Source organism: Equus przewalskii, chromosome 19, assembly GCF_037783145.1.
Source record: "Equus przewalskii isolate Varuska chromosome 19, EquPr2, whole genome shotgun sequence".
NCBI lineage: Eukaryota > Metazoa > Chordata > Mammalia > Perissodactyla > Equidae > Equus > Equus przewalskii.
In genome coordinates, this window is record NC_091849.1 from 25,983,127 (window position 1) to 25,996,543 (window position 13,417).

Consider the following 13,417-nt stretch of genomic DNA (forward strand, 5'->3'; position numbering starts at 1 on the left):
TCTTTTTGACTTAGAAACTATAAAAAGAGAAAAAAATTCCTCTAAGCCTTATTTACTTTGTGCCACAATTTCTTCTTTTTCCCATCCATAAATGATAAACCTAGCGATTCAGCAATATTTCCAAAGATAATGGCATTGTCATGGATTAAAGATTATAATGGGTTAACATTACAACAAATGAGAGAGCATCCGTCAGCTATCCCTGAGGAAGTTCTGTGACTACTGAACACAAATCTTGCCACCTTAAGTAGTCCAAAAATAATAAAGCCATACGAGGAAGTTGATTTTCTTATGAGAAATATGAGATAACATGGAATGAAATCTCAAGTGAGAACATTTAGAAAAGTGACAATAATACTTACTCAGATAACCAGTTAGAGTGAGTCTCTCCAAGGACAAGAACTCTTATTTGTCTTTGGTAATCCAGGGGCTAACAGAGATCTGGCACTGAGTAATTACTAAATAGAAATTTGGTGAATGAGTCTTGTTTACATTAGTTGGGAAGTTTTATATCAGTTGTTCTAAGTTGTTTTCTGTAACTATATCTTTATGCCGTGCCTCCTGTTCTCCAAGAAACTTGAGTTTAATTATGAATATAATCATGTTTACCAACATACCTAAGCATCTTGTTACGCACAAACTACATGGCCTAGACAAGGGCAGTAGACATCTCCACAAAATGACTTGAATATAAATTACATGTGGTTCCCCTACTATGGGTAATGATGCTGCTTTTTAGCAATCATTAAATAACGACCTTGCTTGGAGTCTGAGTTCTCACTGGTATAAAAGTAAAAGTATTATGTATTATCCCCAAGGAAGTTGGATTGAGAAAGGGAAAAGTATATTACACTATAGAAAAGAAGAGAGAACAAGAGTTTGGAAATGAGAGTGTAGGTTGCTCTGTGAAGTGTGTGACCCCAAAACCATTGTGTTGAGTTCAGAAATTAGTAAACTAATCTATTCAGTTGATTTCAAGATGAAGCGAAGTGCTCTAAATTGTGTATCAAGGAATTTATTCTTTGGGAAATCTTTGAGTTTAGATTGAATAATTCTTTTCCACAACAAAGTATTTAATCTTTTATTTAAAGTCTCATTAGTCCTATGTCAGTGACCCATCTGTATGTGAACAGAAGATGCTATTTCTTACAGAGGAGAACACGTTTTCATGGAAGTGGAATGCTGAGTCTGAACAATAGGCACATGGTTTGAATTTGAGGGCAGTTAGGAATTGTTACTACTCCTAGGCAGATGTTTCAGAGAAAGCAGTCAAAACTTTTTTAAACTTTCAAGGTACAAAGTGGGCAGGAGATAAAAAGAGGAATGCCTAGTAACCTCATAATTCTTTGGATTCACCCAGCAAATCCATGTCAAAACTTAAATTGAGTGCTGGTTTAAATCCACTCCCCTTTTCACAAAGGAGTGATTTCTCATGTATTCAAGAAAATCACTATTTTTACTTATCTTTGTAAAAGAATTTCTTTTTTGGTAAAAAATAAAAATAAGCAGGCATTCTATAAATAACTATAGATTAACAGAAGGAATAAACTGAATGAGAGGAACTCTTTGTAATTTTGAAGCCATCAAATTCAGTACAGCAAAATGAAACTGAAAACATGTATTAATTCAATGCATACATGTTTACACGGATTTAAAATGTAGTTTAGATATATCAGCAAATGTCCCATTTGACTTTAGCCAGAAGTTTTGGTAACTCAGTATACCCACCAAATACTCATCTCTTAGTGCCCCTGAAAAATGAATGTTAAGAAATCTTATTTGAATCAATGGAACTTTGCTGAGATTAGGAATATTCATTCTGAGGAACCTCTGGTAGAAAATACTCCTTATTATAGCAAATAATCTTGGACCAACTCAGTAATAGTAACACCCAACTTTCAAAAAGGATAGCAGTGAGAAGAGGAAAATTCCAGGACACTAATTTTTCTAACAGATTTAACTAAAAGCTAAATGAAAAATGAGTTAAATTACTTAGAGTAGTTTAGAAAAGTAGAACAAAGGAGAAATAAAATGTCAAAATTTCCTACAGGTGATGAGTCTTACAACTATGTGATTCCATGCTGATTTAAGCTACCAACAGACCATGAACAGAAATCAGTCTTCCAACTATTTTAGGTAAAAGATTCAGGCAGAATTAAATCTTATCAGGGAACAAATTATTTGTAGATCAAACAGAATAAAAAGTATTATTTAATTCTAATTCTTCTTACATGATCACGGGTGCCATTTATACGTAGGTGGCTCGTTGGTCTAGGGGTATGATTCTCGCTTCGGGTGCGAGAGGTCCCGGGTTCAAATCCCGGACGAGCCCACTTGCTTACTTTTCCACCAATCGGACTTGAGAATCTAAAGCAAGTGTTTTCTCAAATATTCTTGCCAAAAACATGGGTTTTCATCACATTAACATTGCGGTTGTCTTCGAAGCTGGTGGGTACTTAATTCCGGATGTCTTCGAAGCTGGTGGGTACTTAATTCCGGATCTCCTAGGTGGAGACGCATCCCATGTGTTGATGCCGGCGCGGGGCGCGCCCCCAATTCCAGTTCTCCTATGGATGCCTTCTCAAACGCCACGCCATTCCTTGGGCATCAAATATGTGCTTGCGTACGTACGTGCGTGCGGATGTGCGTGTGCATAGTTGAGGAAGCGCTGCAAGCGGAGGGTGGGGAAGCTTCAATTACGGTCTACCAGTATTTTCCTAACTCTCGTTGAGAAGTGAATTTTAATTTCCACTGGTACCTGCAACTTCAGTGATCGTACTCTGACTGGCAGCATTTACTGCTCGTAACACACTGACTAAAGTAAAAGTGACGCCAACTGCTGCGGCGGCCGCTTCTGCTCTGGTCGACTGTTGGTTACAGATTCCTGCCTCTTTCTTTTCCTGCGCTGAGTGTCTATCTTTGCTGGATGCCAGGGGTGCAGTGGTGGACAGGGAATAAAAAAGGTTTTGTTTCTTCGGAATTTAATTTCACAAGTAACTAAATATTTACAATTATGCGTCCTATGAGGAAGTACAGAATTCCCATAGAAACAAGTAGACTCCAAGGAATATTGCCGGCCAAGGTTTGTCCACCCGGAGAGAAAAATCACAAGGAGCAATCGTTAACCCTGGAATTTCAACGTCTTCCCCACTCCATGCTCGAAAACTTACCAGTACTTTCTCCTCTGCCCCCAGAAATGCTCTCACTTCGGAATTGTTCAAAATGCCCAGGTGAATTGATTAATACTGAAATTTGAAAGACAAAAAAAAGATGGAGAGGAAAGTATTAATCCAGTTACTTTGCACACGATAGCTAAATTAAGGTATTTCCTCAGAATAATCATGTTGGTTTTTAGCCATGACTGAAAGTGGACACACTCACCACCACCACCGCCATTTCTTCTTTTGTTTGTGGCACCACTGAGGCGCCACTGGCCCTGCTCACCTTGGTATTCTGAAAAGAGTGTAGTTTGTTTTACCTTTCCTTGTTCTGATCAATTTGGGGGGGCCCATTAACTATGAAGATGCAGGTCCTCATTCCAACGTGGTATGCAATATATTCTCTTTTTATACATGAAATATAAATGTATGATTTATTTGTAATTCAATATATTTTTATAATTTGGAGTAGATGGAGTCATTCATTAAGTTTGAAATTCGAAAGGAGCTTCATCCAACCTCTGTCCTTTAAGAATTTTCTCAGAAGTAAGGGAGTCAGTTTTATGCCATCTAAGCGGGAAATTGAATCATCCTTCTTCAAGGGATTTTACTATCCTAAGAGGAAAGAGTTAAAGATATTGTCTGATAACAAATGGCACAGGTAGACCACTTTACAATAAAGCCCACAGTCAATAAACTGGACTCACAATCTAAATTTCCAGATATTTTTGTGGCCTAATTATAACTATAGACCAGTAACCAAAGGTCACTAGACATCTAAAGTGTCTCATATCAAAGACAAAGATAAAAGTGAACTAGAAAAAAATAGCAGAAAATATTATGCAGAGAGAAGAAAACTCAAGGATGTTATTACATCTATTCTTTTTTTTTTAAAAAAAAAAGAATGCTGTACAAAAGAGTAACTCAGATACAGAAGTCTCTTAAAATTGAAATTGTGAGAGAAGAAATGAAAAACTTAATGGAGTATTTGGAATAAAATGTGAAGGACATATTCCAGAATATGGAGTAAAAATACAAAGGGAAATTCCAGCAGTCATGCTCCTTGGTATATACCCAAATTAACTGAAAAATCTATGTCCACACAAAAACCTGCACAAGAATGTTATAGCAGCTTTATTCATAATTGCCAAAACTTGGAAGCAATCAAAATGTCCTTCGAAAAATAAACAAAATGTGGTACATTCATACAATGGAATATTATTCAGTAATAAAAATAAATGTGCTGTCAAACCACAAAAAAACATGAAGAACCTTAAAAGCATATTGCTAAATAATAGGAGCCAATTTGAAAAGGCTGCATATTGTATTATCCCAACCATATAACATTCTGGAAAAGGTAAAACTAAAGAACAGTAAAAAGGTCAGTAGTTGGGGAGTGAGAGGGATTTAGGAACAAAGATGTGGAGTACAGGGCAGTAAAACTATTCTCTGTGATACAGTAATCATGGACACAAGTCGTTATACATTTGTCAAAACCCATAGAATGTACAACACAAAGAGTGAGCCCTAATATAAATTATGAATTTCAGTTAATAAGAATATGTTAATATTGTTTAATCAGTTGTAACAAATGTACCACAATAACATAAGATGTAAATAATAGAAGAAGCTGTGGGGGAGGGGAGAGGGTATGCAGGAACTCTGTATTTTCCTATCAATTTTTCTGTAAATCTAAAACTGCCAAAAAAAATAAAGCCTATTTAAAAATACAAACAGAATGCAAATAGGGGGTAGTAAATTAAAAAAAGAAAAGTAGAGGAAACATCCTGGAGGTTTAAAATCCAAGTATAAGAAATTCCAGAAAACAAAAAAGAAAGGAGAGAGAAGAGAGAATATGTAAGTGAGAAAATCAACAAGAACAAAAAAATCAAGCTAATTTCCCAAACTGAAGTACGTCATTTTCCAAATTTAATGATATAATAGAGCTCCCAGAACAGGGAATGAAAATAGAAACACACAAAGGCATATCTTTCAGACATATTAGGATATTGAGGGCCAAGAAATCACCCTGAAAGAGAGAAAAGCTAATTACACATGAAACCTAGTAATTAGAATGACTTTGTAATTCCTGAAAGCAATACTGGAAGCTAGAAAAAAATGGAGTACTCTTTCAAAATTCTGAAAGAAAATATTACCCAGCCTAGCATTGCATACCCAACCAAACATGCAAGTGTTAGAGAAACATAAACAATGTTCTCCAACACCCAACTACTCAAAAATCTTATCTCCAATGAATTCTTTCTCAGAAAGCTACTCTACAATGTACTCCGCCTAAAGGAGAAGACAAATTCAGATAGAAAAGGACTTGGAAATGTACAGGATGATGGTGAAGGAAGACATCAGGATGAAAACTGTATAGCAAGTACAGAAATCACTCAATTTCTTTTTTGGCAAACTTTAATGGTTATTTGCGGTAATTTAAAAAAAACAATTCTAATGTTCAGGAAGCAATACATCATGAGAGATCACTGAATAATATTTGCCAATCATATAAACAGTGAATACTAATTCAACAAAAATTATGATATAACTATATTTGGAAGTAAGATTGATGGGAAGGGTGTCTGTATATGGTGGTGTTTAAGGTGAGGAAACAAAGATGAATCTTATGTTTGTATAATGGGTAATCAATAGAAAATACTAAACAAAAAAAAATAAGTAGAAATAAAAGCATGTGTATTAGTTAGAATACAATTTTGTGTTTATTAACAAATATACAAACTATAACTAAAAGGAAGCAGACATTTACTGACCTGTCACTAATGGTTTGAAGGTATATATAACCCAGGTTGATGCTTTGGCTCCATGGTGTTGGTTCTAGTCTTCTATCTCATGGCTCCCTTTTTCCTATGGTGTTGCTGGGTCCAATCTCTTTCTATTTCCTGACTCCTTTATTCCTATGGTGTTGCTTTTTCCAGCAAGCAGATCCAGTAGAAAGAGAGAAGTGGAAGGTATTTCTTTTCTCTTTTGTGCATAACTAGAAGCTTTACATATACTTTCTCTCTAATGCCCTAGTTTAGAAATTGGTCACATGACCATGCTTAGCAGCAAGGAAGGTTGTGCATTGTAATCTTCTCATGAGTGGCTATGAGCTCTACTAAATTCCCATTTCTTTTTTTTTTAAGATTGGCACCTGAGCTAACATCTGTTGCCAATCTTTCTTTTTTTTTTTTCACTGGCGAAACCTGGGCTGCTGAAGCAGCATGTGCAAACTTAACCACTCAGCCATGGGGTCAGCCCCTAAATTTCCATTTCTTGGAAGAAAAGAACAAATATTGGTGGCCAACTAGCCATCTCTGCCATAGCATGATATTTGGAGATATGCTAGTAAAAACAAAAACAACAGCACAAACAAACAAAAAAGCCAAATGGCAGAAAATCTTTGCCTCTACCAAGGGGGAATAAGACAGGAGGAAGAGGACCACTTTTTTACGTACATATATTTTTGAAGTACTTAAGATTTTATAACATGCATTAACTTTGATCAAAAAAATTTTAATTAGAAAAATAAGCTTTGAACTGAGAGCCAAGGTATGGATAAAAATTCATCCAAGTTAAAATGAGAAAGGGCATGAGCATTCCATGAGGGGAGATGGCTTGTTGGGAGATAGGGGAAATAGATTCTTCTTGATACAAAACCACGAATTGGACTGGGCAAGGAAAACAAGGTTGAAGGAAGTGGATTAGCTGAGGTTGAAGATCCAGGCAGGTCAATATAGCAAACACTAAAATATAAGGACTTTTCCAAGTAAGAAGAGAAAACGATGCTTTGTGACAAGCAAAAGAGGGTCTTCACTCAAGAAGTTAGTGCAGCCTAAGGGAAAGTGTCCTTACATTAAGAGTGTGAGAATGCAGCAGGGATTTCGTTCCTTCAGCATTTCCCCCATGTTTCCTGTTGTTCATCCTATGATTGATTTGCTTTGGCTTCAGAAGAAAAATCTTCATGACCGTCTTCCATTTTCAGATTTAAGGATGTTCCCTGATCAGCCACTCACAAGCTTCAGCGCTCCAGCCACAATGATTTCTCAACGCTTTTCTAGATACTCCTGGCCTCCTCCTTTGCTCAGGCCCTTTCCTCACTCTGGGATACTCTCTCTCTTTGCTACCCATAGACAACTTGCTCTTGAAAACTCACCTTCAGTATTACCTTCTTTTCCCAGGCGTTTATGATTCATTCTGATTAGTCACAATTAATCCCTACTCGTGTTCATTCATGTGTCTTTTATTCATTCCATGAAACAAACCAGTCAAAAACCAAAAAGGCAGCTGAAACAGCTTTCTCACCCTTTCCGAAATCATATTCTCCCTAGAGGTGAGTCTCAACATTTTTGGCACCGTATCCAGTGAAAAATCGAATGAAAGTTAGGCAATCTCTCTGCTAGAAAGCCACCCGAGAAATGCACAGGTTACTTGAGGGGAAATCAGAATTCATGGTTCTTCTGATGATGACCTGGGATGAGAGCCCCATGAATTAAGGATTCTTCTCTACGCAATTTCACCCTTATAGTACTGAAGAAGCGGCAATAACACTAAGTAGGAATGGAGCATTGCGCTATTCAGATCCATCATCTAATTTTCTAAACTGTTTTACTAGCCATGAAGTAGGATTTGGGATTCGCCAGCTTCTCTGAGGTCGACTCGCTTGGGGCCGGCTCTAGGAACCTGAGTCCCCTGCAGGCTCAGGGACGCGCTGTCGGGCCACGAGGATCCTATAGAGGCGCGGGATGAGGCTACCCCGAACCTGGAGGATGACTGCAAACTCCTGGTCTCCCCAGGTCGTCTGGGCCACGCCCACTGCCGGCCCGGACTTCACCATGATGCGCCTCCAGCCCAGAGCCAGGCAGCCCGAGAAAGGAAACGAAGACCCAGGCAAATGTGTTTCTATCACGTCTCAACCACTTTTATGACTCCTGTGAAAACTAAACCCGTTTTTTTCCCCCATCGCTGTTTTCCCACTCCACTTCCTTGTGTGTCCGTGTGGACATCTACCCGAGATGTCCAGTGAGTTCCCAAGTATGAACTGTAAAATAAAGTACTTAGAAGTCAGTCTTTGTCCTGACGAGGTGGCCGAGTGGTTAAGGCGATGGACTGCTAATCCATTGTGCTCTGCACGCGTGGGTTCGAATCCCACCCTCGTCGATGAGGCATTTTAGTAAAGAGGGCGGCTCGAAAGGAAAGAGGGATATATTTCAACTTCAGCCAATATACCCAGATTGATGTTTAACTTTGAATCGCCCTCACTAGGAGAAAACTGCTGCCATCCCTTCCCTACTCCCGAACTATTACTACGGTTTGCGTGGGTTTTCTTCTTTATGGTCGATTGGGTATTGATTGTCAATATTGTGTAAGTGGGGTGCTTCATGTGATTAATCAAGTTCCTTCTGGTAGGCTTCCTTCCAAGTGCTTGCGAAAGGAGGTGGAAGGAAAAAATGAAAGACAAATAGAGCTGGCAAAAAGCGGGCAGAAACTGGAGTTTGGTCATTCCAGTCCGTCCTTTTAGAAATTATTACTCCTATAAGCAATAAAATAAATTCATCAAAAAAGATAAGGTCAATAGAAAAAAAACAACAGTACAAATACACCAAGGCAGAATTTCGGTTACTTAGATTTTCAAGAACAAATCTACCTACTGAAATTGGTGAAATGTATAGCATTGAAGAGATGTCCACCAGAGTTTTTAAAAGATTAAGAAATTCCGAAGTAAGTTAGTTTCAAGTGACAACCACACAAACCAAAAAATTTACTCTTATAGTGGTCAGATCCTCTTTTCCCGATCTTGGGTATATTTGTACGTCCTTTACATGGCCTTCTAACAACAACATAGAAGTAAAAATTCATTTTTTCTGATTAAGAACATCACACACATTTTTCTTTTAAACTCGGTCTTCTTTATGATAATTTTAACAGCTGCATTATACTCGAAGGAGTTGACATACATACTATAATCTACTTTAGCCATTCTTCTTTGTTTCATTTATTCACCTTTTTTTTAAGAGAATTAGTGGTACAAAAATTGTTTATAGGTCAACAGTCAAAGGCTGTGAACATTTTATGTATAGTAATTAGCCAATTCTGTTTGTTTGTCTTGTTTCTGTTTACAATGCAATCACTAATACAAGATAGACCCAGTTTCCCTGAAGACACTTGATAAACTGGAATTATTATTATATATATACTTTATGTTTACATAGAATAGAATATTTTATGTGTTTTAAAATATGCGGTAAGTAAATGGTCAGTTTTTCCAAATTTTGTTCTCTAATTAGGTTTTTATCTGCTGTAAACCTATAAGTCCCTAGAATTACTTACTGCAAACATTTCTCCTGTTATGTTTTAAATAGATATTTTAAATAATTTAGTCATAGAAATTTTTAAAATACACTAAAAGTTAGAGTAATTTATTGTAGTATAAAAATAGCCATGTACTCATCTTAGAGTTTCCATTTCTATCACATTTCTGAAATTTTTTAAATAATGTTTTTTAATATTTAAACTTTTTACTGTAAAATTCATCACACATGCAGAAAAATACATAAAATATACATGCCAACTGACACAGTTCTAAAGCAAGCACCTGTGTCGCTGCGACATAGATCAAGAAGTAGAACATGGCCAGCATCTAGTACGTGCCGCTTGTGTCCTCTTCCAATCACTGTCTCCCAAGGGTAACTACCAACCTGATTTTTATTTTATGACTTTCTCGCATTTTCGTCATTATTTTATCACCAGGTTTTGCATTCTTAAACACTGTTGTTTACCTACCTCTGAACTTTGTGTAAATAGAATCCAATGTACTTCTTTTTCCACTTTTTCCATTAATAATATTCTGTAAGTTTCATATTGTTGCCATAGATGTATTCGATCTATTTCCATTTCTGTAGAGTATGTCAGAGCATGAATATAACTCAACTTATTTATCGTTTGTATTCGTTGTCTATTGCTGTGTAGCGAATTACCCCAAAACTTAGTTGCATAAAACAACATTTATTATCTTCCAATTTCTGTGGCTTAGGATTCCAGGTGCGGCTTATCTGGGTCCTCTGGCTCAGGGTCCTTCACGTGGCTATAGTCAAAGGTGCGGGCAGAGGCTTCAGCCATCTTAAGTTTAGACTGGGGAAAGATGGTCTTGCAAGATCACTGTGATGGTTGTTGGCAGGATTCATTTTCCCCTAGGCTGTTAGATTGAAGACCTAAATCCTTGCAAGCTGTTGTCTGAAGGCCACTCTCAGTTTCTTGCCATTCGGATTCTCCACAGGACATCTCACAACACAGTGGCTTGCTTCATCAGAGCAAGCAAGTGAGAAGAGCCAGGGAGAGTGTGAGCAAGACAGAACTCACAATCTTTTATAACCTAATTTTGGAAACGACATCCCATCACTTTTGCTATATTCTGTTCACTGCAAGTGATTCAGTAGATCCAGGTCATGCTCAAGGGGATGAGATTACCAAGGGCATGAATAATGACAACTGGGAATCACTGGGGGCCATCTTAGAAGCTGCCTACCACACCGTTGACAGTGTTGATGAATATTTGTGCTTCCCTCTTTCACTATTATAAATTTTACTCCTAGGACTATTCTTGTACATTTCTTGTCATGCACACATTTCTGAGTCATAAATTATGGATATGTCTAACTTAATAAAATGATAACACTTTTCTCTAAAGTGTTTACATTGGTTTATATCCCACTGGCAGCCCACATCCTCACCTCCACATTATATTGTTCTTTGTAATGTTAGTTGTTTGGTGGTTGTACAGTGGTATACCATTGTGTTTAATTTTCTGTGATGGAAATTTCACATATATACAAAGAGAGGAAGAATAATGTAAAGAACTCATGAGTCCTATGTGCCAATCACCTACTTTCAAATAGTTTTCAGTATTTTGCCAAGAAAGAAAATTCTGACATCATATTGTTCTTGAAAATATTTGTCCCCTCCACCACACACCCCAAAACCGCCCCACAACCACCCCACCAAAAACCACAAACATATTTCCCCCCCAGAAAAAAGGAAAATATTTGCCCTGTATCTCTAATGGACAAAGATATTACATATGATTACATCTAACATGATTAGCAATAATTCTTCAATATTGTCAATACCCAGACTTGTTCAAATTTCCACTTAAAATCCTTTTCACAGGGTAGTTTGTTCAAATTAATGCCCCAGTTTGTGCCTCCATGTGCATCCGTGCACGTTTATAATCTAATCTATCTATTACAAAGTTCTAGGGCAACTTGTCATGTTCATGTCATGTCATCCATGGGTAATTTCATAATCTTTATGTAGATCATTTAGTCATCAAAAATTGCAACATGATGAATTTCAAATTTCTTTTGCATATTGTACTGGGAAATGTTCTATGAAGAATAATTTTCCCTCATCAAATATCGTGTTACTCTGAGATACATTTTATATAGAAAAGGCAAGATGAATGCTTGATTCTTACTATTTATTTGACAATTTTCGGAATAATTTGGTGTCCTAGAAAAGGAGAACTTTACGAGTTTTTTTAGTATCATTATAAACATGACTTTTTAAAAATTTTATACATTTTAGTATATCATAGTTATTATTTTTTGTGATACAACATACATACAAAGTTTTGAATAAATTATAAGGGTACAGCTCAATAAATTGTATCATTATACCTGTGTAACCTGTAAAAATTAGATCACTGCTTGTATCCCAAAAGCTGCTGTGTATCCCCTTCCAATCATTAATACCTCACTCCTCCACAAATGCAACATTTATTCTGATGTCTACTATCATATTGGTGTTTTCTATAATTGAATTTTACAGAAGTATTTCTTACAATAAGTATTTCATGTGCCTAGCTTTTGTACAGTATTATCTTGGTGAAATAGATCCATGTTGTTAACATTCATTGTCATTGTGGTATGCTGTTCCATAGTTTGGATACCCACAATTTATTTATCTATTCTACTGTTGATTGACTTTTTTCCAAATCTTGGCTATTATAAAATACTTTGTTAGAGATTTTTTCTACATATCTTGTAGTACACATCTGCACTGAATCTATATGCAAAAGTGAAATGTTGACTCCAAGGTTATCCATATGCTCAACTAAATTAGATAATTCAAAAGAATTTCTGTAAAGATAGTATCAGCGCAACTGCAGCATAAATAAATTTCTGTTGCTTCACATTTTTTCCAAAATTTGATATGGTCAGGTGTTATAATTTTAGTATTTTCATGGCTGTTAATGGGCTCAAATTGCCTGTATATTCTGTAATTACCTGATTACTAATTCAGTTAAGTGCTTTTTCCATATCATCATCACTCTTAGACATTCCGTTTTGTGAAGTGCCTCTTCAAATTGCTTGATCATTTTTTGCTTCCCTGTCCTTTTCTTATTGATCATCATCACTCTTAGACATTCCGTTATGTGAAGTGCCTCTTCAAATTGCTTGATCATTTTTTGCTTCCCTGTCCTTTTCTTATTGATTTGTAGTAGTCCTTTATATATTTTGTCTACAAGCTCTTTGCTTATTACATGTGTTACAAACACATCCCCTACTCTATAACTTTCTTTTTGAACTTCTTAACCCCCTAATGATAGCTTGATGAACAAAAGATTTTAATTTTAATGAATCCAAATTATATATACATATATATGCATTTTTGCTTCCTATGTATTATATATGTACAAATGTTTTACTAGTATTTTTGTTTTGTTTTCAAAATCATCTCTCCCTAGAAATCATAAAAATATTTTCCTTTATTAACATTTGGAGGTTATATTGTTCTACCTTTTATATTTCCATCTACAATGCACTAGAACTAATATTTATTTTTAGTGAAAAGAAAAATCAATCAAAATATCTATCTATTTGTTGATCTATCGTATATCTATAGATAAATATAGCCATTTTGGGATTCAAATGACCAAACACCATTTGTTGAAAAGACCATCTTTTCCCCCTTTGCTCTGTCAAATCACCTTTACCATCTACATCAAATGCCCATATATGTGTGGTGCTTTTCAGCTATCTATTCTCTCCATTTGTCAATTATCTAACTTTACAACAATATGCGACTGTCTTATTTACCATTGCTTTGTCATAAGTCTTGACCCCTTGTTCCTCTTTAAGATTTGCCTGTTCTATATTGCCTTTTTGTATTTCCGTATACATTTTAGAGTCATTTTGTAAATTTCTACCAAAAAGAAGGCTGCTGTGCTTTTGGATAATATTGCTTCAATCTACAAATCA

General features: G+C 36.2%; 2 non-coding genes across 2 annotated transcripts; both read left to right on the top strand.

The window, feature by feature from the left end:
• Positions 1–2,260: 2,260 nt before the first annotated feature.
• On the top strand, positions 2,261–2,332 carry TRNAP-CGG (transfer RNA proline (anticodon CGG)). Its single transcript has one exon. It is a non-coding gene; the product is annotated as a tRNA-Pro (tRNA).
• A 5,904-nt stretch (positions 2,333–8,236) lies between these two features.
• Positions 8,237–8,318, top strand: TRNAS-GCU (transfer RNA serine (anticodon GCU)). Its single transcript has one exon. It is a non-coding gene; the product is annotated as a tRNA-Ser (tRNA).
• Positions 8,319–13,417: the final 5,099 nt, after the last annotated feature.